Raw genomic sequence first — 27,417 nt, forward strand, 5'->3', positions numbered from 1 at the left:
CAATGAAATGAAAACAATAATCATTTTGTAGCACGCATGATTTGAAATAGCAGGTTTTTAAATGTGACATATACAGTGAAGGCTAACCCTTTTGCAAAAATGTGGGAAGTTCACAAATTTAAAATGCAGTATTTGTTCAATTTGTAATAAAAATGGTTATAATTTGAATTGTCTCTTGTACACACACAACAAAAAAGGAGCTTAAAGATTGTTAGATTGACAAAGATTTGCTTTACAACATTATTGTAGTATAGTCAATATCTGTGATAAAGTAGAATTATTGGTTTAAACAATATAAATCAACATTAACGACTGAGCTGAAATATAGCACCTCAATTGCATTAACTGCATAGAATAGTAAATAAATGTTTATTGTTGTCATTTGTCCTAGGAACAATAAGATACTTACTCAGGTTATTCCACTGAATAGTAATCAGCTGATGATGAATATCTTTGTGTCGCTTTATGTGCACTGTTTTGTGTGAACATTGATTTCAATAAATTTAGATATTTACATGAATTAGGAACAGACTGATAACTGGGTGTGAAAGATCTTATTTAAGATTAGACAATTTTTAGGAATTCAGGAGGTTTGCTGAACAAAACACTGTTAAGTCATCATGCAATAAACTGGATTAGAGAGAAACGTGCAAATTCAATTTTCAAATGAATGCACTCGGATATTTTCAGAACATTTCAATCGTACATTCAATATAAATAGATGAATGGAAAACTAAAAACAAATTTCAGACAACTCATAAACAGATCAATAACTAAAAATTGATATATAGTAGGAAGTGGCATTTGTTTATTTAACTGAAGAATAACTTAATTTTTTTCTAATATTTATACCTTTGAAGCATCAAGTTCTATCTTTACTTTGCATATTTCATCTTTGTGAATGCAACATTATCAAATATTTTGCAAAGAATATTGATTGAGTGTAATTAGATACATTCTGTTATTAGCGGACTGAAGAATATATATAGCAGATACTGTGATTATTGGAATGAACAACAAATGAAAACATATCTCATGTTGAATTGAAAGGCAATTCATTCGATTCTTAGATATTTTCTTCTCAACATTCAGAGCTGCTCTGGCACAGCTCTGTGCAATGTGGGAATTGAAATTGGTCTGGTAACAGAGACACGACCAGACAACTCTGGTCTGGTAACAGATACACGACCAGAGTTGCACAAGATTCCTTCATAACATTCCCAACCAGGTTGGGCAGGGCTGAAAACTAATCAGATGTTTATTGCGATAATTGGATTGGAATTAAATGGTTGGATACTGTGTTCAATCTTCTGAAAATTCAGTAGTAATTTACAATAATGATGGGAGTTAACAAATGTCTTAATTTAACATGATTTTTATGATCACTTGTGGAACGACAACTTGACAGAATTGTGTGATTACTGTGCATTATAAATAAAAATGAATATAATTATTCTATATGTTCATAAGTTCCACATTTTCAGAAATGCAAATTACAATGCTTTTGATCTACATATAAATTGGAACAAAATGATGAATTGGTCAATCAATGTGCCTATTCAGCTGAAGACAACTTTCATTCTTTCTAAAATACACGATTTCTAAGTCACCATTTCCTGTATGCCAACCCTTTTTTGTGTGCTTCAAAAAATTCATGGGGATTTCAATGATTTTGCACGTGAAAAATATTCAATTGTTATTGTGATTAAAAACACAATAAATGTTAACATTGAAGTGATTTCTAATCAAATCAATTCAAAAGTGTTTCCAAGTTTAAAATGAAAAGCAATATTCAGAATGATTGAATGATTGTGCATTGCAATGTCCTTGCATTAATTATTATATGAAAACATAGTTCCACATGTACACCCCTTACCGAATTGAACAATTGTTAGGTTTTGGCAACAAATCGATTTGAAATATTTTATTAATGAATTTAAGAATAATGAGGTATCTCCTCTTACTATTCCACTGAGTCATGTTCAGAAATGAAGAGAAATATTGCAGTGTAAATTAACTGGTGTTCTCTGAATTTCAATGGCTGAGAAGACTGTGATCTTTCAAATGAGCAAAAGTCAGATATTTACAAATGATGTTGCAATGGCAATTATTGGTCTTTTGTGGGCGTATTGGCCTTATCAAACAAGTTTTAATGTTGTAGCACTCACACTAAGAAATATGGAAGTTATTAAAAGCACATTGTACTTGTTATAAAGCCTAAGTTAAAGTAGTGCGTAATTATTGTAATTGATAATTGTTTCTAAAATCCTGATAGATAAATTGACTTAATATTTTGAATGCACTTTGCTCTGATGTCGATTGTCTATTCATTAAGATAAATAAACTGAAAATTAAAATATAAAACGTGGCTTTAATAATTAAAAAATCTCAGCAACAATTGAACATCGTTCAACTTTTTTTTGGTTGGTTCATGTCTATTTTATTAATGTAACTTTTATCATGATAAATGTTTAGATAAATGTCAGAACTAGGAAGAAAATAATGAGGATGGGAAAGTGGGTATTATTATGAACTAAACATAGAGTCAATGACATTTGGTACAGGGAGTCATTTTGTAGCAAAAAAAACTAATAATTGTGTGATTATTGTTCATTGACAACTAATGTTGGAAGAAAATAAAACTACCTCAAAATGAAATTAAAATAAATATCATTTTGGAGGTCACATGATTTGAAAAATGGAAATTGTCACTTAATGTGACATTTGAGCTGAAGAATCGTTCTTCCCCCCGCCACCCCCATGTGTAGTCCTGTCAATAATTTAAAATTTAGTATAAGTTGAACTAAATAACAAATGGATGTTCCTCCATTGTTTTCTTGAAAACAAAAATTTAAAAAATTAACATGAAAATGATATCGCTCTGCAAGGAATAATTTCACAGATAATAAGTGTTTGTATTGAATTTAAATGTCACCATAGCTGTAGGAGTGATTTCCCCTGACAGGGAATGAAGACTGAGGAGATAGGCCGAACTCAGGCAAGTGGAAGATGTTTACTCATGCTGCAATCAGTTAATGCAGGGATCATCCCCCCGAGGCCAATCTAGGAAGGGAGGTCCATGACACACTAATGTGTACAGTAAAAAGCAGTATTTTTACACACCTTCTGTATTACAATGTCCACATGCAATGTGTTTACAGTCGTTCCATCATGATACAGACACCCAATCCTGTAGAACACCTAATCTTGGATGAACATCAATATGGATAGCCCGAATTTCCTATTGGTTCATGGTGTTTTACAGGTGCTATAATCTCCAGGCCTTGGGATCTCTGTGCATTTTATTTCCTCACATTACAAAATTAATTTCTGCAGTCCTTTGGGCCTCTCACTATGCCTTATTTACAATTCTCAAGAATATGTAATTAGAAAAGTTTTAAATGTTCTGAGCAATTTTAAAATAGTAACTATTTCTGACAATCAAACCCTGCCTGTTTCCCTGACAGCCGCTGTGGAAGTTAGCTGGGCTCTATCCTGCAGTTGGTGTTTATTCATTCACTGGGACAATTATTCTTTCATTAATGAAAGTCAGGGTTGGTCATTTTTCTGTGTGCCTGCATTCTCTTATCACTATCTGGAATATGACTGTCTGGAATTGCATGCTTATGGACTTGGAGTAGGATTGTACAAAATGTTCTTTTTTTAACTTAAGACTGAAACACACTGTTGGTCTTATTTATCTCCCCTCCACCATTTTGTGTTTTAATTCCAAGGCAGGCTGCTCAGGGCTTCCCTACAGCAGCAAATCAATAAGGATTTCAGCATTAAAATAAAAATCAACATTCGCTACCATTAGGAAACTGTACCATGCAATATGCTTACGTCACTGAGACTTAATTCCACACTTAAAGCCGACTATACTGATTTGATCAATGATTACATATTAGATATAAGTAACAATTAGTGTTAAAACTAGTCACTGTAAACTTAAAATGATTAGAAATGTCATATTACAATCCGCAACATGTAGAATTGGAGTCAAAAACAATCAGATGTATCTTCATTTGTAAGGCTGAATATGAATCCAATGATTTCTGTGAACATTCAAATGAGAAGATATCAGATATTTCCTGTCAGTGTTGGATGAGGGATCATTGCTTGGTTTGTGGTTGTGTTGACCTGGAATAAAAGATAAGTTTTTCTTAGTAAAATTGGCACTATGAAATAATGATTTAAATTGAAATGTGAATCTCACGATATTTGTTACAAAACCTAAATTAAATTACTGTGTGATTGTTGGACTAACAATGAATTGGTAATCTATTTTAGAACACTGACACATTAAGTGATTCAATATTTCCAAACGGGTTTGCTGTGATATGGTACTAAGCACATATGCTCTTACTTAAAAATTAAAATCATGGAAATGAAAGAAAGATAAATACACATACCATGCGCTTATTGTAAATTCATGCAAAATACAACTGTGGAATATGTTTAAAGCAGTTTTTCCTGAAATGAAAAGATAACTAGAATGATTAGCAGCAGGATGTAATCGCAATAAAAAATCATTCAATGTGACTATTCAGCTGCAGGCAGCTCCCCTTCCTTACACATATGTATAACTTCCAACAATTCAAAATTTACTCTGATAAAGAAAAGAACATACGCATGTAAATTCTTTTTTCTTGTTGACAAAAAAGTCACAAATTTGAATTTTTTTAGCTTTAAAAAATTTAACTATTACTGTGATCAGAAATACAATAAAACTTCATGTTGAAGAAAAATCAAATCAAATCAAAATACACATCGATATTCACAATAATTGGGAGAGTGAACACAACAATATCTTTCCATCAGTTAATGTACTGAGCCATAATTCCACTGTTATATCCCTTACTGGATTGATCAATTATTAGATATTAATAACTAAATTATTAATATGCTATCATTGAACTGAATATTAATGAGAAATCTCATTAATGTTTGAACGAGCAATGTGTCAACATAAACAGTAATTATTAGTGAAATGTCTAAGATATCTCTTTATAAATGAGGCTGAGATTACTTTGATTGTTGAAACGAGTAGCATTCAGATATTTATAATGAGCATTGGCTGCAAATCAATGCTTTTTGGTGTAGACCTGAAAGATTTTGTTATTGTAGTATAGGCAGTAAGAAATTATGATGTGCATCGCATCCTGACTGAATATTTTCAAGTTTTCTAACAGGTTTCTGGTCCAATCTTCAGTTTAACAAGGGTAATTTTGGGACAGAACATCAATAACTGCAAACAATTTAAACACATCTCCATCAAAGTTGCTAATCTGATAATTCAGAACAAATATAAAAAAATTACCTCTAAATTTAATTGACTATATTTTTAGATTATAGTCAAGTTCGTTATCTACTTATTTCCTTCCTATTTCTGACACCAGTGGCTAAATATTGATTAGATTAAATGTCATATGAGATAGACATTAGCTTTCTCTCAAAGATCTGTACAGCACAGGAATGGGCCATTTGGCCCATAATGTTGTGCTGAACATAATGCAAAAGAAACTCATCCCTTCTGCCTACCCTTGGTTCATATCCTTCCAAATTATCGAAATGAACATTAAAGAGCCTTAATGTATCTGCTTCCACCACCAACCCTGGAAGTCCATTCCAGACAGCAATCACTCCCTGTGGACAAAACAAATTGCCCCTTACATGCCCCTTGAACTTTCCCTCCTAACCTTAAACACATGTCACGTAGTTTTTGACGCTTCAACTCTGGGAAAAACTTTCTGACCGTCAACCCTATCTACGTATCTAATGATTGTACAGACTTCCATCAAGTCTTCCCCCAGTCTCCGCCACTTCACAAAAAAGCAATCTGAATTTTTCTCGCCTCTCCAAATCCAGGCAGCATCCTGGTAAATGACCTCTGTACCCTCTCCAAAGCATCCATACCCTTCCTGGAACATGGCGAACAAAAGTGAATACAATACTTTAAGTATGCCTTAACCAAAGTGTTAAAATGTTACAACATGACTTCCTGACTCTTGTAACCAGTTCCCTGACCAATAAAGGCAAGCATGCCATTTGCCTTCCTAACCACCTAATTACTTGCATGGTCACTTTCAGGGAGCCATGGTCTTGAACGTCAAGATCCCTTTGAATAATAAAGCTGTTAGGGTCCTGCCATTAACTATCTACTTTTTTTTAACATTTGAGCTTCCAAAGTGAAACACCTCACACTTGTATGGATTAAACTTCACCTTTAATTACTCTGCCCATATCTGCAATTTCTCTTTTTCCTGCTGCATTATTTGACAACACTCTACACTGTCCCCAACTGCACTGAACGTTATATCATCTGCAAACTTATTAACTCACCCAATTAGATTTTAATCCATGTCACTTCTATATAATTGCATCGCAAACAGAAGGGTTCCAGTACAGATCCCTGTGGATAAAAGACAGAAAATGAGGTAAATGCAGAATTCTTGAAGAAATGAGGTTTTTTCAATGACAGAATAATTCTGATGAATAATCTTCTAAAGTGAGATTTTTTAAAAAATTAACCCAATATTTTAATTCATTATCCAGTACAAACTGCTTTGAAAATATTGTATCATCTTAAGTGTTGCATTCTCACATTAAATATTATTTAATTGTCATTTCAATTATCACACCATCATGAGATTTACATTTTCGTTCAATCCATTATTTATTAAGGCCAGTATCATAATGAAACATTGACATTCTTTTCAGGTCAACACACCTGCAATCAACCAAAGTTCTCTCACCCAACACTCATTTTAACTCTCTCATTCTCTTTTATTTGAATTCTCGTATTAATGGAAGGATCATTAATCAGTCTTATCAATTAAGAAATTGCTAACTATTTTTCACATAAATATTTAATTTTTTTCCAACATATTGCACAATTACATTGCAATAGGGGTTTTCTCATCATTCTTAAATTTGTTATCAGCCATTTTAAAACTAATTATTACCAAAATCTAACCGGTAATCATTGTTGAAATCCAATATCTCCAGCTGTATATGTGGAACTATGTCTCAGTACATCAACTGATACAAACAATATTGCACTCTACAATCTCTTAATCTTAGCAAAAATAATTTTAAGTGTGGAATCTTAGCTGGATTGAATTGGTTGTAAGAAAAAGTGCAGTCTGAAGAAAGGTCACTGGGCCCAACTCTCTCCACAGATGCTGCCAGACCTGCTGAGTTATTTTCCAGCAATTACTGAGTTTGTTTGTGATTTCCAGCATCCACAGTTTTGTTTACAATCTTGTATTGATTGTATTTCACTTCAATTCTAACATTGTTACAGTTCTGATTATTACAATAAGAGCTAAGTATTTTTCATGTTAAGCATTATTTAAATTACACGTGTTCCTTGTGTAAATAAACCAGAATTAACAAATATTTGTTCTATGCTTTTACAATAAATCTTGAATTCTTAGAAATCACATTTTTTTGAAAATGAGGGAAGTTGTCCATTGCTGAGTAGTCACATTGAATGACTAATGCTTTATTTCCAATTCATGTGCATTAAAAAGCAGGTTAATTTTAACTTATGCACATGAATAACTGCTTCAAACAAATTGACTTACTTGATTATCATGAGATTTATGTTTATTTAAGACCATTGTTGCTTCGTTCCATCATTATTAGAAATTACTAATTCTTTTTATCCATTACACAATGGAACTGTCTAATACAATCCTAGTCCAATTATAACAATAAATATCTGAGCAGTTTTCCCTGTGAATAAACACAGTAAGTATGTGATTATAGTCCTGCCCTTCCTGCATGGGAATATTATGGTAATGTGTACACTAGTAGACCAGGAGCCATGGGTTCAATTCCCACCTTCAACAGAGATGTGTCAAAACACCTCAGAGTGGATTAGAAAATATCTAAGTGTCGACTGAATTGCTTTTCAACCAACATTGTCTCAACTTGTAACTGTTGTTCATTATAATGATCACAACATCTTGAATTTATTTGCTTCACATCACTGATTAAAGTATGAATTGGGCTTGGACTGCTTTAGTACCTGAGAAGTAAATTATTTATTAACACTAAATAGTCACGAGATTATGCAAATTCCTTTTTCTATCAAATGTCATGGACTGTATCTTGTGGTCACTCTCATATTCACTTTCATTATCTTTTTATTTTCTTCTTAATTCAGACACAAATGTTTGAACACCGATAAAGTATGAATAAAGTATTATGCTGCTTCTAAATACCTCTCAACTTTTATTAACTTTGCAGTCTTAAAGATTCTACGGTGTAAATAATTTTTAAGGTGAGGAGGAAAGATTTAAAAGGGGTCTGAGGGGCAACTTTTCCACACTGTTTTTCACATATTGGGATGAGCTGTGAGAGGAAGGGCAGTGGCTGGTACAATTACAACATCTAAAAGACTTTTGGACAGTTTATTGGATAGAAAACGTCCAAAGGGGTATGGGAGAAACACAGGGAAATGGGACTAGTTTAGTTTAGGAAACTTGGCCGGAATGCCAAGTTAGGCTGAATGGCCTGTTTCCGTGCTGTATCAGTCTAGCATTCTACAATTCAAACTTCACTGTGATTGGTCAAGGAAAGAACAAACGGGTGTTAATTCTATTTTGTATCCATAAAAAAGTGAGATGAATTTTAAATAATTTTGTCACATGAAATAGTTTGCTCTTATTGTGATTAGAAATACAATGAATGTGAGCATTGAAGTGAAATATAATTTAATCAATTCAACTGTGTTTCCATGGTTAAAATAAAAATTGATATTCACAATCATTGTGAGTTTGTACATTGCAATATCTTCACATTACTTCATGTACTGAGCCATTATTACACATTTATACCCCCTACTGAACTGAACAATAATTAGATAGAGCAACACTTAGATTTTCGAAAATCTATCAGTACACTTGTAAGAAGGAGAAATTTAATTTTGCTACATGACTGTGCAATGTGCAGACATGAACAGGAATTATTGCAGTGAAAAGTCGTTCCAGTTTTCTGAATTCATAAGGCTGAGATTACTGTGATTATTCAAAACAGCAAAAGTCAGTTTACAAAGCGTTTTGCATGCAAAATGATTGGTTCCATTGTGGGATAGTTAACCTGAAAACAATCGCATTGTTTCAATGGATTAAATTAAAATATGGATTAAAATAATATATGTATCTGACGAAACACATTAGAAAGACAAACAAATTATTCTGCAATTATTATAAGGATAGTGAATTCCTAATAAATGTTGTATTCTGAACAAATAAATTGACTCAATATTTTAAAATCACTTTGCTCTGATGTTGATTAGACGTACATTAAGATCGGTAAACTGAAGACTGAAATATAATACTTAGATTGATGGATTGAGGACAATAAATGAGCCATTCAATAGTTATTGAAGAGAATTATTTTTTGTCAAAATGCAGACAATACAGAAGTAATGTATTTCATTCAATTAGTTTACTTGTCGAAACATGCTATGTGATTTTAATTTATGTAATTTTATACTGATCGATGTTCAAACATTTGTGTCTGAATTAAGAAGAAAATAAAAAGATAATGAAAGTGAATAGGAGAGTGACCATAAGATACAGTCCGTGACATTTGATAGAAAAAGGAATTTGCATAATCTCGTGACTATTTAGTGTTAATAAATAATTTACTTCTCAGGTACTGAAGCAGTCCAAGTCCAAGTACAACAAGATCTGGACAATATCCAGGCTTGGGCTTACAGGAGGCAAGTAACATACATGCCACACAAATGCAGGCTATCACATATAAGACATAACCTAACCACCATCCCTTGACATTCGATGGTGTTACCATGACTGAACACCCACTATCAACATTATCCTGTGAATAATCATTGATCAGGAACGGAATTGGTCTCACCACATAAACACAGTGGCTACAAGAGTAATTCAACTCCTGGCTCCTGAAATCCTGTCCAAACGCTACTAGGCACAAGTCAGGAGTGTGATGGAATACTCCCACTTGCCTGGATGAGTGCAGCCCTAACAACACTCAAGAAACTTGATACCATCGGAATAAAGCAGCCCGCTTGATTGGCACTGCTGCTACTGAACATCAGTGGTGGTGAGGGTAGATGTTTGTGGATGTCCTAGCTACAATCTCTGCCTCTTCTTATTAACAAAGATAAAAGAATCTTACATTGCTCAACTTTCTCATCAAAACCGAGTACAGTATTGACCCAAGCCCTCTTTTATACCAACCAGCAGCATTTCCACCACCAATAGCAGCTTCTCTTAAAATATTTTGTCAGTAACTTGTAATTAACTGGTTACTACAATTACAACTGAAAATGTGTTGCTGGAAAAGCACAGGTCAGGCAGCATCAAAGGACCAGGTGAATTGACGTTTCGGGCATAAGCCCTTCTTCAGGAAGGTCCTGAAGAAGCAGTGAACCACATTTTGAAATGATCTTTCTGAACATAATATAGATCAGGTTAAAACTGAAGTAGGTGTCTTACACAACTTGCTGCAAGGACACAGACAGTAGAATCTGAGGTGATCATGAGTATGTGGAGGTGAATGTGGGAGACAAGCTGGGACTGTATTGGAGTAGTCACTGTGAGAGGGAACAAATGCTGGATGCAGGGTTTCAGCAGCTGATGGACTGACGCTCAGGTGAGCCATCGGAAACTGAGCAAGTGACCACCATCTAATAGGACAGAGAAACTGATCCATCAGCCTGAAACTGACTGACCACGTGGCTGACAGTGACTCCAACACAAGTGAATGGAAACATTGCTCAGAGCCTGTTTCTGTAACATTCAACACAACCAGGAAATGGAAAGTGAATAATGAGCTGAAAACAAGGCCACTGCTCTGTTAGAGTCAAAATCATTCAATGTTCAGTTATTGAACATTATTGACTCTCAGAATATTCTAACCTGCAGAATCACAGTAAAAGGGGAAAGTAAACAACATTTTTGGCAAAGACAGAATGAGCCAACTGCTTGTATAAAAACAGCTCAGAACAAATGTGCTGAATCCTCCCCAAACTGACAATCACAGGTACCATCAGTTTATAGATAGACAATGAAATTCTTCAGAAAAACCCTTCCCTGTTTATGGTGTGTGGTAGAAAACATTCTCAGTGAGAACTGCCACTTATTTCCTTTGAAAAGAATCTCTGTTTCCCCTCAGAAAAGCAGGTGTGCCCCAAACTTACAGACTGTCTTACAGACAAAGGAAACCTGATCAGGGACTCGCAGGTTAATTAAGTTATGAGTGACAGTCCATTGCACACAACAAGAGCTTAGACCACAACAGATTCTAGTGAAACCAACAATGCAATGAAAAAGGTGAATTAGTCTTAATAATCATGCAGCCTCTCTCAATCAAATAATCCCAGTCAACTTCTAAACATTTTAAAACTATTAATACCAATGTATACATATTTATTTACTTTCCTAATTTCCTCCAAAAAATATATATGACTATTCTCTTTAAAATATATTTTAAATGGTCAATTCATAATCACAATTCAGTTCCAATTATTCTTAGTGCAAAACAACTAGCAAACTAAAATAGTTTTCACGTCAATAATGACACTGGAAACTTTGTTATGTAGTTTACCCATATTTCCAAATATTGTTTTGGTTCATTATTCCAGTGAAGCTAAAATTCAAGTCTATTTATTTTCTCTGATATCCTTCCATTACTTTATTCCCTAATAACAATGCCCATGGTGTAATGGGTGACAAACATTAAATAAAATTGAATTTTCAATGCAAGAACTTGTACAAATAATCACATATTATTCAGTTCATTCATTATCGTTGATTATGAGGGTTATTTTCACTGTATGATCATGTTAAATTCACTTAAATAATCAGAGTAGAATTTTCACCTTTAAAGATATGTAAAGTGAATGTCAAATTATTAATATTTCAAGTAAAACCAAATTCACATTTTGCTCTGTGTTATTCCAGGAATGACAGGATGTGTTGAATTATTATGGGAAACAGGAACAAGTGAAGGTGGTGGCTCTCTGACGTGAGGCCTTAAAGCCAAAGCGCCAGGTGGTAGTTACAGTGGGGGAGGTACCGAGTGCCCCGCTGTCCTCAGAAGGCAGTGAGGATGGTGACACTGATTGGAACGGGTTAGATGACAAAGCATCCACGTATGGACAGAGGGACGACAATGGGTGGGATGACCCACCGCCCTATAAGGCCCAGAAGGCCGTGTCTGTGGCACGACTGGGCATCAAAGGTCAACTTGGACAGACAGTAGGGAGCAACAAAGGGAACTGACAGAAACCAAACATGAACCGTTCACCTGCTGAATAACAGATGTTGGTGTGTTAACACCCAGCCTGATAGAGAAATGGTAATAACGGACCTTATTGGGACAATATGGATGAATTAGTTGAGGTACAGTCTCACCGATGATGGTGTTAGGCCAAAATTCTTTATGCCAAGATGCCCGGACGTGTACAGCAGAACCTGTCTCTGCAATGAGTGGGTGAGGGTTTGAGCCCCCCCCAGTGCACAGCCGATGAGTGCCTCCAGGCATTCACAGATATTACAGGGATACACTGGGGAGGGGACAGACTGAATGGGCTAAAATAACCTTGGTGTCTCAGGGAACCAAGGGTAATATCGAGGATCATACAGAGAGGAAGCCTGAGGTGTGTAAGGACCACGGGGGATTACCAAACCCCAACCTGTGATGATGAAATAGGTTTGATGTATTTAACAGATGACATGGGACCCTATTTAACTGTAATTATAAACGTGGGACTGCCAGTGGGAGATCATTCTAATCACATTCTGAATTGGGCCATGAGAGCTGAGACAAACTCAGAAACACAGGGAGGGTAGTACAGTACAGGGAGGGTACTGCAGTACAGGGAGGGTAACCAGACCCACAATGTTACAAGGGAAGCAGGAAAGGGCACATAGACAAGGAACGTAGGCAGAGAGAGGGAGATAGATGTTCACATTGTGTGTGTGCCTGTGTTCACGTAGGCACATGAATATTCATTGACGCTGTGTTTGGGAACCAGCAGAACAAATATTAATAAAAGGAGCATCTATATCAGTTACCGAAACGGATTTGCCCCTCACCCCTCAATTACTAAAATGAGAGCAGTTGGAGAGGGAATCAAGGAAGCTGGATGAAATAAATCTGTCCCAATGCAGATCATCGATATGGCAAAATATATTCAGATATGGGAGTGTGAAACTGAGGAAGGGACCATTCTGGAAGTTGCCATTTTAGAACAGTTCAGAGCAACTATTGATGTAGAGGCACAAACTCTAATATGGGTACAATCTGGCCAGGCCCAGGACAGGAAGCAAAGGAGAGGCGACATCTCCAGAGTAGTTACCTTGCAGGGAGACTGGAACAGTCACAGAATCTGGGGAGTTATAGCTAGGACCCAAACAGCAGGGCGGGTAACTCAAACAGGAATGTGGGTTATTATCTGTAGATCCTGTAAAGATCGAGGGCCCTCTCACTCCCCACCCAAACTGGATCCCATTAAAGCTGGGGCTGAGAAGGCAATAATTGTGACAGTAACAGATTGAGAGAAGCAGGGAATAGTCAGACCAACAGTATCCCAGACTAACTCACATAAGCCGGACAGCTCATCCCACCTCACTATTGATTAGACCTCCCTCAGTAAATCTGCCACTAAAGAGTATCCTACAGTAGTGAACCACACCACTTTATTTAATGGATTAAAATTGCAACAGGATACAGTCTCAGCCCTTGATATTGTGAATGGGTTACTGTGGACCTAGAACGGTCAGAATAAGCTAGTATTTACTGTCTGAGGAAAGCAGTAGACCTGGATCCAGTTACCTCAGGGACCTCATAATATTCCAGTATATCCCACCTATATATGGCTGATGGAGTGCATCGATTTAATCTTACCAACACCTCATTGCCTCAGTTGGTGAGAAAGAACATATCCGGATATTACATAGAGTATTGGGTCAGGTCAGGCAGGCCGGGCTTAAAATTAACCCACAGAGCGTGGGAAGGTAGGGAGAGATGTACCTGGGACATCACATCAGGAAGATCAAATCAGGAACGGAGGGGGACAATCCCAGTGAAACGAAAGACCATGATTTCAAAACTATCCACCCGCACACTGTGAAGGGGATAAGGCAAACTTTAGGATTGTTTAATTATTGGAGGACTTTTTTGGAGAATTACCCAGAAATGGCAGAACCATCACGAGCCCTGACAGAAGCGCGGACATTAGCCAGGTGTCAGGCAGTCAGCATATACACAGAGAGACAGCATGCCTTTGGTATAGTTCATGACCAAGTGATAGCCTGGGCTCGGTGAGGGTAAATCACCCTGTCTGTGGGCACGTAGAGCATGAAGGACAGGTCAGAGAGTTAGTGGAAGCAGCTAACTTTCCCAGTGAAGCAGCAATAATGAGAATTAAAGCTCACAAGGTAGTCAAAACCCCACACCAATGGGGCAGTAAGTTTGTGGATAAGGCAGGTGAATAGACAATAGACAATAGGTGCAGGAGTAGGCCCTTCTGCCCTTCGAGACAGCACCACCATTCATTATGATGATGGCTGATCATCCTCAATTAGTATCCTGCTCCTGCCTTATCCCCATAACCCTTGATTCCACTATCCTTAATCACTCTATCCAATTCTTTCTTGAAAGTACCCAGAGACTTGGCCTCCACAGCCTTCTGGGGCAGAGCATTCCATATACCCACCATCTCTGGGTGAAGAAGTTTCTCCACAACTCTGTTCTAAGTGGCCTACCCCTTATTTTTAAAATTTGTCCTCTGGTTCAGGACTCACCCATCAGCAGAAACTTGCTTCCTGCCTCCAGAGTGTCCAATCCTTTAATAATCTTATATGTGAAATACTGACTGAAATAGTGCAGACATTTGAGGAGATGGCAATGGCCGTAGCTACAGAAGTGAGAGAGGAAGGTTTAAAGATATTCCCAGAAACAGTCCCACAACAGCAGAAACAGGAATGGGAAAAGGGTGGGGCAGTAATAGGACACGTCAGAGTCTGGATGATCCAGCAGTGCCACTACACTGTATAAGACAAACATTATTAAAAACATATAGTAACTAGTAACTATAGGCCAGTGAGTCTCACTTCTGTTGTGGGCAAAGTCTTAGAGAGAATTATAAGGGATAGGATTTATGCACATCTGGATAAGAATGATGTGATCAAGGATAGTCAGCATGGTTTTGTGAAGGGCAGGTCGTGCCTCACAAACCTTATTGAATTCTTTGAGAAGGTGACGAAGGAGGTAGATGAGGGGAAAGCGGTAGATGTAGTATATATGGATTTTAGTAAGGCGTTTGATAAGGTCCCCCATGGTAGGCTACTGCAGAAAATACAGAGATATGGCATTGAGGGTGAGTTGGAGGTTTGGATTAGGAATTGGCTCTCTGGAAGAAGACAGAGGGTAGTAGTTGATGGCAAAGATTCATCTTGGAGTGCCGTCACTAGTGGTGTTCCGCAAGGATCTGTTTTGGGACCATTGCTGTTTGTCATTTTTATAAATGACCTGGAGGAAGGGTTAGAAGGTTGGGTGAGCAAGTTTGCGGATGATACGAAAGTCGGAGGAGTTGTAGACAGTGAGGAAGGATATGGCAGGTTACAGCGGGATATAGAGAAGCTGCAGAGCTGGGCAGAAAGGTGGCAAATGGAGTTCAATGTAGCTAAGTGTGAAGTGATTCACTTTGGTAAGAGTAATAAAAAGATGGATTACTGGGCTAATGGTAGACTACTTGGTAGTGTGGAAGAGCAGAGGGATCTTGGTGTCCATGTACACAGATCTCTGAAAGTTGCCACCCAGGTAAATAGTGCAGTGAAGAAGGCATATGGCGTACTGGCTTTTATTGGTAGAGGAATTGAGTTCCGGAGTCCTGAGGTCATGCTGCAGTTGTATAAGACTCTGGTGCGGCCGCTTCTGGAATATTGTGTGCAGTTTTGGTCGCCATACTATAGGAAGGATGTGGAGGCACTGGAACGGGTGCAGAGGAGGTTTACCAGGATGTTGCCTGGTATGGTAGGAAGATCCTATGAGGAAAGGCTGAGGCACTTGGGGTTGTTTTCATTGGAGAAAAGAAGGTTTAGGGGTGATTTGATAGAGGTGTACAAGATGATTAGGGGGTTAGATAGGGTTGACAGTGAGAACCTTTTTCCACGTATGGAGTCAGCTATTACAAGGGGGCATAGCTTTAAATTAAGGGGGGGTAGATATAGGACTGATGTTAGGGGTAGGTTCTTCACTCAGCGAGTCGTAAGATCATGGAATGCCCTGCCAGTAGCAGTAGTGGACTCTCCCTCTTTATGGGTATTTAAGCGGGCATTGGATAGGTATATGGAGGATAGTGGGTTAGTGTAGGTTAGGTGGGCTTTGATCGGCGCAACATCGAGGGCCGAAGGGCCTGTACTGCGCTGTATTGTTCTATGTTCTATGTTCTATGTTCTATATCATGGGCTGGCCCATATTGGGGAGGATAAAATGCAATATCAGATGATCCACTACAATCCTTGCCTGGAACAGGGAGAAATACAGCAAGGTTTTGTCGAAGGTGTGTAGTCTGTTCACAGTGTGAGCCAGGGAAAGCAATAAAATGGAGGCAGCAGCAGGGACCCAGGGGCCCATGGGAACAATTACAGATGGATTTTACACACACACCCAATCCCAGGGAAGGAAGTCCTGCTGGGTTTTAGTAAATAGGTTTACTCAATGGGTGGAAGCATTCCCCTGCAGATTCTGACCAAGGGACAAATGTTACAGGGAACATAGCTCTTTAGCTATGTGCCCTGTTTGGTACTGAACAGAAATCCCATCCCCCATACCACCCCCAGAGCTCTGGGACAGTAGAAGGAATGACGCAGACACTGAAAGCTAGTCTGACTAAGGCTCTCTCAGAGACAGGACAGCGATGGGTTAGAGTACTATTTAGCAGCCTAATAAAACTGAGGACAACCCCAGCAAAGGGGACGGGACAGTCCCCCTTTGAATTAGTGACTGGATGGACTATGCAGATACCACAGGGTATGGTAGTGGGAGGGCCGGAGATGTGTGGTAGTGGGAGGGCTGGAGATGTGCAATGACAAGGATAGGGTTAAACCATTTGTAAAAGAACTGGCAAAGCAGCCGCATGAGCTGAGAGAATCAGAGACTGGGAAAGGAAACATGGAAATATCTGAGCTGACATTCCAAACTCTGGAGTTCAGGTCAGGGGGAAAATATTACTGGATCGTATGAAGTAAACATATCAAAATGCTGGACTTATCTGGGGGAGCCAGAGAGGGACCTTTCCCATCCTGTATTAGTAAGGAGCTCTGAATAAACATTGGTCGTGGTGCTCAGCACAGAACTCAAGGCTCCTCTTTGATATTTCTTCCAGTAACAGTTGTGTAGGGGTATGTTGCTGGCTGGAGGTCTGTGACCAGTGCCTCTGTTCCACAAGGGTCAGAGCTGGGACATCTGTTGCTTGTAATATATATAAATGAAAAGTTTGAAAATGTAAACGTTTTAATTAGCAAGTTTGTAGATGGCACAAACTGTTGAAGTTGTGAATCGTGAAGAATGATGTCAAAGGATACAGCAAGAAAGAGATGAGTCAGAAAGTTTTGTGGGGAAATTGCAGATATATTTTAATTCAGACAAGTGTGAGGTGATGCATTTTGGAAGACACAAAGCAAGAGGAATTTGTACAATAAACGGAAGGGTCCTGAGCAACACTGATATACAGAGGGATCTTCAGTTGCAAGCTGAAAGATCCCTGAAAGTGGTGAAGGAGGTGAATGGCAGGCTTGCCTTCTTTAGTCAGGGGAGTGATAATAAAACTATGATCAGGCCACCTTTCGGGGATTGTGTGCCGTTTTGATCACCACATTATAGGAAGAAGGTGAAGGCTTTTGGGAAGGTGGAAACAGGTTTACCAGGATGTTGCCTGGATTGGGAGAGGTTCGAAAATCTCGGATTGTTCTCTTTGGAAAGTCAATGTCTGTGGGGTGACCCAACTGGCACAGAGTTTGTAAACCATGGTTTACTACAGAAATTGTATCTCTTGTTAAAAAGAAGAAAGAGGCTTATGTGTTGATGAGGCAAAATGGTACAGATGAAGCAATAGAGAGTTACAGATCAGCTAGGAAGGATTTAAAGAGAGAGTTAAGAAAAGCAAAGGGAGGACACGAGCAGTTTTTAGCAAACAGAATTAAGGGTAACCCTGAAATTGACTGCGGTTAAAGTACTGCCCACATTTCTGATCCCCTTATTCCAGGGTTGATGTGATCACACCAGAGAGGGTACAGAGGAGATTGATCAGAATGTTTCTACAATTGGAAAATATCTGCTCTGCGGAGAGATTGGATAGTCTGGGGATGATTTCTGAGGAGGATGAGCTGAGATTTAATTGAAGTGATAAAATGCTGAGGAATCCAGATCGAGTGGATAGGAAGGAGCTATTCATTAACTGACAGGTCAGAAACTGGAGGATTTAGATTGAAACTAATTCCCAGAAAGAAGGGGAGAGGAGAATTCATTTCACTCAGAGATGGTGGGGAGCAGGAACTCATTGATGGGGTGGCAGAGGCAGTAACCAGCATCACATTAGAATAAAAGGACATGGATGTAACTGAGATGCTGGAACATGCAGGGCTGCGGACTAAAGTCTGCAGAATGGGATCATTGTGATTGATTTAACATTTCTCCAGAATATTAAAGTCAAGTCCAATTTGAGAATTTATGAACATCATCCGACCTGAATTCCAAATGTCAGAATAAATTTATCAGAAAGTTCAGCACAGATCGAGGACACTTGGCCTATCCTGCATGTGTTGGCTGTAATAGAATGACCCAGGCTTTACAGCGTTATGTACTCACCAATGAGAGCAGCAATTTCAGACTGTGTACTCTGCCCTCTATGTTGTTATAATCTGTTTTTTCAATGTATTTCTTTCAGAGCTGCTCACCTTGTTTCCTGGTTTCTTTCCCAGCCCTAAATCCATTCCCCATGGCCTTGAGGGACTACCATTTCTGCAATTTAATTTCTCCTGCCTTCCCCCGTGTGACAGACTGTCTTTTTGTCCTTGTCTCACCCCCACCTTGCACACAACTTGTTACATTTCTGATGGTTCCCAGACCTCTGTGACTTCACTGCGCATCCTGGGTCAGGGGCACAAGTTGTGAATTCTCTTCCTCATGAGATAATTGGAAATCTGTCTGGCTGCAATTTCCCCAGATTTTATTTTGTAAATAAAAGAGGATTTGCGTCAGAGTCAAGTATTTGTGAGCCTTCATCCACAATCCTGAGCACTTAGACATAATATGTGACCCTCCCACAGATGTGCAGGTTTGATGGATTGGCTGTGCTAACATGGCCTGTAGTGTGTAGGTAAGGTGGGTTGTGTTAGCCATGCTAAATGTGGGGTTATGGAGGTAGGGTGGGACAGCAGGTCATTGCAGACTCGATGGACCGAATAGTCTCTTTGTGCGCCTAAGGGATTCTGTAATTCTAACTAGTTGTGATTGTTGTCACATTTTCCTAAGTCCAGGTTCATTCATCTCAGGTACACATGCTACCTTTTGTGTTTCTGTGTGTGCCCGTAGTGTTAGGTAAGGGGTAAATGTAGGGGTATGGGTGGGTTGCGCTTCGGCGGGTCGTGTGGACTTGTCCACAGTCTCCATGATTGTGCAGATTCAGTGGATCAGCCATGGGAAATGCAGTGTTAAAAGGATGGAGTGCTCCGGGTGGGATGCTCTTTGGATGGTTGGTGGGGTTTGATGGGCCAATGCTCTCCTGCCACACTGTTGAGATTCTATTCTATGATTGTGGATAAAGGCTATTCTATGATTGAGGATAAAGCAGGGTGTTCTTGGAGAGGCGGTAATAACTGGAAAGCTGAATCCAAAAATCACCACCTTCACCAAAGGAGATTTTCGGAAAATGACAGATAGTCAGGTGGATTAGCATTCCAATCTTAGATAGTGAGGAAGCGTGTAGGAGATAATGATTTTGCAATTTTAAACTGAGGGGAGACAGTGATTTATGGTTTTAGATTGCGTCGTACATTCGCAGTGTGAATATCCATCCTGTACTTTATTACAAAGCCAAGGTCACTGACAATGAAAACCAAAACACCCAGGAAACATCGCCTCACCACGTAATCTGATAAAAGAATTCTGATAAGTCTGGTTGAATTTAGAACAAAGATGAAAAGTTGGAAGATTAAATCCAATCCCAAGATCCAGTGCTTAAACAAAAGGAGACGACAATAGGATGAGGCAGGAGTTGGCTAATGTAGACTGGAAACAAAGACTTTATGGTGGGAAAGTTGACGGACAGTGCGGGAATATCAAAGAAATTTTTTGAAGTGCTCAGCAAAAGTATATATCAGGGAAAAGGAAGGACTTTAGGAAAAAAGGAATAATCTGCCATGGGTGGCTCAGGAAATAAGGGAGTCTATCAAACTGAAATAGAATGCATACAGATTGGCAATGACCATGGAGATTAGAAAAACTTTAAAGATCAACAGAAAGCGAGATGGGATTGGGGGAGAAAAGTGATTAATAGCTATCCCCAGGGCTGGAATAACAGTTTATACTGCTAGAGGGGAACATGATGTTTGGGGAACATATGGCCTCTAATTGTTGAAGCACTTAACTGTTACCATAGAGATAATCCTAAGCAAGTTAAAAATCACAGCACACTCCAAAAGCTTGTACTTCCAAATAAACCTGTTGGACTATAACCTGGTGTTGTGTGGTTTTTAAACTTTGTCCACCGGCTCCTCCACATCAGAATCCTGACAGACAGCCCCACTGAAACTGAAGCGCCTATCACATACTTGAGGGAGCCACAGGGGCGTGGGGGAGGGGTGTGTGGTTTAACCACAAAGTGCTGAACTGAACTAGACTTTCTAACTGCCGTTGCCATGGAGATAATACTGAGAGACAGTCTCTATCCAAAGTCCCAAACCACAAAGGTATAAGAGTGGGAGCTGTACATTGGACAGGTGGGGAGTTACTTGATGCTGCCTGAAGGCGTTTTGTATGTACACTGTACATGTAACTGCCATGTCTCATCAATAAAGTCTCAAAGAAGACCTCTCTGAGTTCTGTGCCTAGTTATTCCTATCCAGCAGGGTTCAGGAATATGAGCACACAGCAGTCAGTCTTCACAGTGGAGGATACGAAGAACATGCCAGTAATTGATAAGGAGACTGAGGAAGGTGAGGACCTAGATAATAACCACTATCGTGAAAGAGTTAGAACTGGATATGCTAATGTAGCTAAAGGTAGACAAGTCTCATTGCCCTGATGGGATACATCCCAGGATACCAACAGAGTTAGTGGGAGAAATAGCAAATGCACTTAGAGTCATAGAGTCTGACAGCAGAGACAGGCCCTTTGGCCCATGCCGACCAGAAAGTCCATCCACGCTAACTCCATTTCCCTGCACTTGGCCCATTTGCTTCTGACCCTTTCCTATCCATGTATTTGTCCAAATGTCTTTTACCTGTTGTGAGTGTTCCTGCCTGAACCATTTCCACTGGCAGCTCATTCCATATACATACCACCCTCTGTGTAAAACAGTTGCCCCTCAGCTTCCCTTTTATTCTTTCTCCTCTAACCTTCAACTGATCCAATCAAGCCGTCCAATCCTTGAGTTCCTGGGAAAAAGACTGAGTGCATTCACCTTATCTATGCCTCTCATGGACTTATACACTTCTAGAAAAGAATCCCCTCAGTTTCCTCTGCTCCAAACATAAAATCCTCCCTTGTCCAACCTCTCCCTATAACTCAGACCCCTGAGCCCTGGTAACATCCTTGTAAATTGTTCTGCACTTTTTACAGTTTAATAACTGAAACCTCCATTACATCCATCATATTTCCAGTGTTTCCCTGCGGGGCTGGAACCGACGGGACAATGCCAATGGATTACAATCCATGATCGAGAATGAACCCCTTTACAACAATCCCGTTTTCATAGTGTTCCCCATGGTGCAGGTATCCTTGTGTCTTTCTGGTTGCATGGTTAATTAAAGACTTGTCCTTTTACAAAGCAAAGTTGTGGCTTCATTGTTCCTGGGAAATGTGCCATGATTTTTCAGACTTTCAAAAACAAATGAACTCTCTCTCCACACTCACCACGCTGACATGGACTTGGCTGTGTCTCAGTACTTTTCCAGTCACATTGAGATTTGAAATATTTGCCCACGGACAGAATGCACACCCTTCCATCCAGATGAAAAGGCCAATGATATTCAGATCGGCACGGATCAAGTAACTATCAGATTTGACCATGAAGTTCAATTTGTATTTCTCATCCGCAAATCCACCCTTTCAGTACCATACAACAGAGCACACAAGTTACCACTGTTAATACAGGATGGAAATTCATAAGACAATTGTAGTATTAAACTGTAGTTTTCTTGTTTCCCCCAAAGCTTTAAACCTCAGTCTCACAATTTCTCTCTTCTGTGAACTGAAATCCAAACCAATCCCCCCACTCCTTTCCTCCACACCCAGTTCTCACACACTCTCTCTTCGAATCCAGTTTCCTAACTCCTGATGAGAACCATCCTGCATACACAGCTTCCTGCACACTCTGGCCAAGACCCATCTTACTAAAATGAGCCAAATTAGAATTCTAATTGCAGGCCCATCCTTGTCCCTTTCCATAACAACCCTGAATCTTCACAAAAGAGTTCTAATAACTTTCTGCAAAACGCTGCACCACTGATAGTCTGATCACATATCAGGGTAGCAAGAGAGGGGCCATTCCCCTGGGTCCTGCTCCTAGAGGGATGAAGCTGCTAATGATAGATTAATCCCTCACACCCACAGCCTCCTTCCCAGGCACTGACCTATACTGTGCATAATCCCACAATTGCCAGCACTGCACCCATGCACTTGTCTCCCCTCCTACAGCACGAGCTCCCGATCATACAGGAGTCCAGGTGATTGACAGCAGCTGCTGCCCAATATATCAGAATCCCTACAGTATGGAAACAGGCCCTTCGGCCAAACAAGTCTATACCGACCCTGCAAACAGTAACTTACACAGACCTATGCCCCCTAACTAATTTAATCAATACTATGGGCAATTTCGAATGGCCAATTCACCTGCCCTGCACATCTTTAGATTGTGGGAGGATGCACAAACCCCACACAGACAGTCGCCCGTGGCCGGAATCGAACCCGGGTACCTGGTGCTGTGAGGCAGCAGTGCCAACCACTGAGCTGTCTCTATAGGGTGGAGGGGGCGGGGCTGGAGGACTGGGACAACGAGATTGTAAACAATGAATGAATGTGGTGAACACTGGGGGATGGACAGGTCAGTGAGGGACAGGAGCAGTGCAGCAGCAGGAGGGGATCCTGGACAAACTGAGCAATGGGAGAGTCTGACAGGAGAGAAACTACAGGAAGGGTCTGTTTGGAGGCTCAGGCAGGGACAGCTGGGAGACAGTATGGCCTGGTGGCTTGGGCAGGTTTACTAATCAGCCTCTTCAAAGATGCTGTTACTCAACTCTGAGCCTGATCCTCCTGATCCAGAGGTAAGGACACGTACACTATTTCCTGGTGGGCAAGGGATACAAGGACTGCCTTTCAAAAGGAACTCCCCTGTGTTGGTGACATGAACAAGACTCAATACAGACTCACTGAGAAAATGCTGGCGTCCTTGAACTTCATCCAGAATATTAACACCTATAACTGGGCAACGCAGACCCCAATGTACAGAGTTAAATCCTGGATACCAATAACAGCTTTGTGCATGGGAAATCATATCTCATGAATTTGACTCAGTTTTTTTGAAGAAGTAACAAAGAGGATTGCTGAGGTCAGAGCATGGACATGATCTACATGGACTTCAGTAACGTGTTTGACAAGGTTCCTCATGGGAGACTGGTCAGCAAGGTTAGATCACATGGAGTACAGAACTGGCCCGAAGGTAGAAGGCAGAGGGGGCTTTTCAGGCTGGAGGCCTGTGACCAGTGGAGTCTCACAAGGATCGGTGCTGGATCCACTACTTTTCGCCATTTATATCCATGATTTGGATGTGAACATAAGAGGTATTGTAAGTAAGTTTGCAGATGACACCAAAATGGGAGATGTAGTAGCAGGGAAAAAGATTACCTCAGAGTACAAGAGGATCTGGATCAGATGGGTGAATGGGCTGAGGAGTTCAGTTTAGAAAAATGCGAGCTGCTGCATTTTGGAAAAGCAAACTTTAGCAGGACTTATACAGTTAATAGTAAGTTCCTGGTGAGTGCTGCTAAACAAAGAGTCCTTGGAGTGCAGGTTCATAGTTCCTTGACAGTAGAGTAGCAAGTCGATAGGATAGTGAAGGCGGCAGTTGGTCTGCCTGTCTTTATCAGTCAGAGCATTGAGTATAGGGGTTAGGATGACATATTGTGACTGTAGAGGACATTGCAAAAGTTGCCGAATCAATATTCCATTTAATTCTGTTCTCCTTCCTATCAGGTGGATGTTCTTAAACTTTAAAGAGGTCAGAAAAGAATTATAGCATGTTGCCAGGGTTGGATAGGCTGTTTTCCCTGGAGCGGCAGAGGCTGAATGGTGACCTAAAGAGATTTTTAAAATCAGGCTGGGCATGGATAGGGTAAATAGACAAGATATTTGCCCTGCAGTGGGGGAGTACAGAACTAGGGGACTGGGAAGGAGGGTCGGCAGACAGAGGGTGGTTGGATCGAGAAGGGTGGGTCAGAAATGGGTGGGGAAAGAGAGGGGGGGGATAGAAAGGGGTGGCACAGAGACAGATGGGGACAGAAAGTGGGTTTAGAGAGGAGGGGAACAGACAGGGGGAAGGAGGGGGGGGGGGCAGAGACCAACAGAGGTAGGGGGAGAGACAGACAGACAGGGGGGAGAAAGAGAACAGACTGTTGGGGGGTGGGGAGACAGAGCGTGGGGAACAGACAGAGTGGGGGGAGGGGGAGAAACAGAGTGGAAAGATGGAGAGTCATTTTGTAGATCTAAAACTCAACCCAGTTCCTGTTTTCTCATCCTGACCTTAATTCCCTCCGAAGAGCTCAGAACAACTGCTTAGTTCTTGGAAAGTAGAGTTTCAGAGAGATCAGGTGCTGAACATGGCATTTGGGACACTAACATTGAATGGAATGCGCTGACCAATAAATGGACTCTGGTTCGATTCCACTGTCTGTGCGGTGTTTGCACATTCTCCCTGTGTGTCTGCGTGGGCTTCCTCTGGGTGCTCTTCCTCTGGGTGCTCTTAATTTCCTCCCACAATCCAAAGCCATGCAGGTTAGCTGGATGAGCTTTGGGTAATGGTAGGGTACAGAGTTAGGGTGGAATGCTGTTCCGATGGTTGGTATGGTCCCATGGGCCGAAAGGCCTGCTTCCACACTGTAGGGATTCTGTCACTGAGTATAGGGGTTAGGAGGGCACGTTGTGGCTGAGTAGGGCATTGGGGAGGCCAGTTTTAGAATATTACATTCAATTGTGGTCTCCCTGATTTCAGAAAGATGTTACCAGAATAGGACTCAACCTCTGAATGACAAGTTCCTGGGAAGTGTTGACAGACAAAAAGACCATGCAGTGTGGGTTGACAGTTCCTTGAAAGTGTGGTTGAAGGTAGACAGGTCAGTGAAGGTGGTGTGCGGTATGCTAGCTGGTATTGGGCAGTGCATTGAGTATAGGAGTTGGGAGATCATGGTTCGGTTGTACGGTTTATTGGCTCGGCCACTTTTGGAATCCCCAGACTGCTTTCAATTCCAGTCTCCCTGTTATAGGAAAGATGTTGGGAAACTTGCAAGAGTTCAGAATGGTTTTACTAGGGTGTTGCAAGTATTGGAACACGTGAACCATAGGGAGAGGCTGAATCGGCTGAGGCTATTTCCCTGCAGCACTGGACACTTTAGGTGGCTTTATTGAATTTTATAAAGTTATGAGGAGCAATGATAGGGTGACTAGCCATGGTTTCTTTTTTCCTCAGGGTAGGGGAGACCAAACAAATGTGAATCTTTTTTCCAAGGTGGAAATGACAAATTCTATAAGAGAGATGGCAAGTTTCAAGGATATGAAAACCGAAACAACTGAAGATGCTGTAAACCAGGAAGAGAAACAGAAGTTTCTGGAAAAGGTCAGCAGGTCTAGCAACATCTGTGAAAAGAAATTAGAGTTAACGTATCTGAGGAAGGGTGACCAGACCCGAAACTTTAACTGATTTTTCTTCACAGATGCTGCATGATCTTCTGCGCATTTCCAACAACATCTGTGCAAGTTTAAAGGGAGTTGTTTGGAGTATATACCTGAGAGGAACTTTATAAAGTGCGAGTCAGACCACATCTGGAGTAATGACAGAAGGTTTGGTCCCTTTATTTAAGGAAATACATCATTTCATCAGAGGCATTTCACAGAAGATTGACTGGGATGAACCCTGGTTTGCAGGGATTATTTTTTAAGAAAAGGCTGAAGACGTTGGGACTTTACTCACTGGATTTGGGAAGAATGAGAGGGGATCTCATTGTAACATGTAGGATTCTTAAGGAGTTTGACAGGGTAAATACTGAGAGGATGTTTCTCATCATGAGGGAGTCTGGAACCAGATTCTGGGTCAGTCACAGAATCACGGATTCTGTTTTGGATTCGTCAAGTTTAAGGCAACACCGACACAGGTCAGGGGTTTCATAAGCAATGGAGCTGGGGTGAGGTGGAGAGAAGCAACATTTTAAGAGATTGTAATTCCTGGTGTTTGTGATTGTGTAGATGTCTGATCAGAAGGTCACCTTGGGGTCAGATATGAGAGCAATATTGTCAAGAGTGTGGTTCTGCCTCAGACAGTTCCCAGGGAGAGTGAGGGGCTCAGCAGTAAGGGAAAGTGATTTGTAATAGCAACTGAAGGCAATGGGTTTAACCATTGCAATGTTCCGTTGCAGGAAATTGCAGCCAATCGCTTGGTGGGAGTGTGATGAGCAGTTTGATAACTGAGTAATGGAGAGGGATGATGGGGAGGGAGAGCTGGGCATTGTCAGTGTACATGTGAAACCTAACACGGTGCTTTTGGACAATGTCACCTCCTGGCAGTATGTAGGTGAGAAACAGGAGGGAACAAGGAGAGATCCTTAAGGGACACCAAATACAAGGAATTCAGAAAGGAAAGGGAGAGTCAGGATGGAGTAGGTTTTTGCAACAACGGTGGGGTCAAATATTAGTTTGTAGCAGAATGGGAGAGAAGGACATAACCCGAAAAGACAGACAGATAGAACAAGGAACAATATCTGTGAATTGGGGAGGGGGGGGTGATGAGGAGGAGGAGGAGCAGCCCAACTCCAAAAGTACTATTCCTACATCAGTGACATCACCCAACTCCACCCTAGTCTCAGCTCATTTACTGAAACACTCGTCCATTCCTGTGTTATCTCCAGACTTCGTTATCCAAACACACTC

At 40.3% G+C, this 27,417-nt stretch overlaps 1 long non-coding RNA gene across 6 annotated transcripts in view; it reads right to left on the reverse strand.

Annotated features, from left to right (window-relative positions):
- Positions 1 to 2,209: 2,209 nt before the first annotated feature.
- Positions 2,210 to 27,417, reverse strand: part of LOC140458574 (uncharacterized) — a 79,531-nt gene continuing 54,323 nt past the window's right edge. For 5 of the 6 annotated variants that reach the window (XR_011953584.1, XR_011953583.1, XR_011953582.1 and 2 more), the window contains 2 exons: positions 6,343 to 6,412; positions 2,210 to 4,140 (listed from right to left, as the gene is read on the reverse strand). This is a non-coding gene — a long non-coding RNA (uncharacterized lncRNA). Of the gene's footprint in view, positions 4,141 to 4,412; positions 4,474 to 6,342; positions 6,413 to 27,417 lie in introns of all 6 variants that reach the window. The other variant, XR_011953586.1, reaches the window with a different exon arrangement.

The sequence above is a fragment of the Chiloscyllium punctatum genome, chromosome 33 (assembly GCF_047496795.1).
Source record: "Chiloscyllium punctatum isolate Juve2018m chromosome 33, sChiPun1.3, whole genome shotgun sequence".
Lineage (NCBI taxonomy): Eukaryota > Metazoa > Chordata > Chondrichthyes > Orectolobiformes > Hemiscylliidae > Chiloscyllium > Chiloscyllium punctatum.